This window comes from Cornus florida, unplaced genomic scaffold (assembly GCF_030987335.1).
Source record: "Cornus florida cultivar Cherokee Brave unplaced genomic scaffold, ASM3098733v1 CherokeeBrave_3.0.0_Hap2_Chr05, whole genome shotgun sequence".
Classification (NCBI taxonomy): Eukaryota; Viridiplantae; Streptophyta; class Magnoliopsida; order Cornales; family Cornaceae; genus Cornus; species Cornus florida.
The window spans coordinates 21,531,724-21,533,499 of NW_026775575.1; the positions used below are offsets into that span (position 1 = coordinate 21,531,724).

The 1,776-nt window shown below is 37.8% G+C and overlaps 1 pseudogene; it reads left to right on the top strand.

The window, feature by feature from the left end:
- Positions 1-649: 649 nt before the first annotated feature.
- On the top strand, positions 650-792 carry LOC132310904 (small nucleolar RNA R71; annotated as a pseudogene).
- The last annotated feature ends 984 nt before the right edge of the window (positions 793-1,776 follow it).

Genomic DNA, 1,776 nt, shown 5'->3' on the forward strand with positions numbered 1-1,776 from the left:
TTAGATGGTCTTCCGTGGGATTTCCAACATTCTATTTTGGCATCTAATTAATTAGATGGATCATCTAATCGATTAGATGGTCCTGATTTGCATCTTTTGACCCTTTTTTCTTTATTTGATCATAACTTTGTCATTCGGACTCGAAATTGAGTGAACTTTTTTTTAAACTTGACTATTTTTTCGTCGTCTATCAAACGGTATACTTGGTTGTACCCAGATAATAATGGATAATTACCAATTTACCCTTTTAGCCTTAAGTGCTCGTTTTTCTTCGTCTTGTCGTTTCTCCTTCATTTAGACTCTCAATCATACGATTCTTGAGTCCATCTTGATTAGTTTTTTGTTATCTTTCCAATGGTGTGCTTGGTGGCACCTAAGTCCATAGTTTTAGAAATGACTATTTTGCCCCTGGGGGCTTAACTGTTATCTTCTGATCTTTTGCTTTTGCGTCAGTTCTCATTGAGTTCTACGACCTTATGGAAGGTCATCAAAGTGTCTTAGAGGTCTGTTGTGCCTTGGGAGACCGTTGTCTTATTTTTTTTGGTTTTGCATTTTGGATTCGTTTTCGGATCTACGTTCAGTTTATCATAGGATGCACTGGCCTAAAAACCAGGGTCGTCACAAAAATTAAACCAATTGCCATTTAGGAATATCGTGATGTAGACACTTCCTAAGCAAGTCATTTAAGCACTCCCATGCCTCATGAAATAATTCCCCATCCCTTTGAGTTTTTTTCGAATTAAAGTTCTCATTGCATTGGTGTTTGAAACTGGATAGTACTTTTTCAAGAATTCTTGTCCCATCTCTGCCCAAGAAGTTATTAAAAAAGGCCTTAGATTGTTGAACCAATATTTTGCCTTATCTTTTAGGGTGAAAGGGAAGAGTTTTAGCCGTGAAACCTCTTCCGGCATGTCCATGTATTTCATAGTGGAACACACTTCGAGAAACTCATCCAAATGCTTGTAAGGTTCTTCACTTGGAAACCCATGATAATTGGGAAGCATTTGAATAGTTTGTGGTTTGATTTCATAATGGGATGCTCTAAATGGAGGTAACTAAATGCATGGTGGTGCATTATACTCATTTGGCACATAATAATCTCTCAAAGCAAGAGGTGGATTCATAACCCGTGGTGCTACACGGGCACCATGATTTACTTGAACAATAGGAGGTTGGGGGGGAACAAAAAATGGTTGAGGCATTCCCAATGGAACATGGCCTTTTTGTTGTGGAATTAAAGGTCTTGGCATGCCTAATGGTACTTGAATGTTGTCATGATGCACATTAGGGTGAAGGATACCTTGTTAGTTGATGTGACCAAGGTCCTCTACATGATCCTCATTAATATCCTCCATCGATGAAATTGAGTTACAAGAATTACCCCTTCCTGTAGGATTACGAATAACGGATTCAAGATTCAAATTTAATGGGACAAGAGTAGGATTTAACGACCTACAACCATGCATGCACAATTAAAACAAATAACATGTAACAAGTACTTCTCCTCCGCAACAATCAATCAACAAACCCCCACATACATTGATCCCATACTCCCATGCTTTCAACAATATGCAAGAAAAGTAAATTGTCTCCACGCGAGACGACGATCTATCTAAGAAAATAAAAACTTGCCACCACGCGGGCCAATGATTTGACTAGGGAGAGAGTTAGAAAAGCTCACAAAGGGTCCTTAAGCAACTTCAAGTTATTTTTTAATTTTTTCTTTCTTTGCCTTGCTTTACTTTGCAATTTTTTTTTATAGCTTTTTATGCTTTT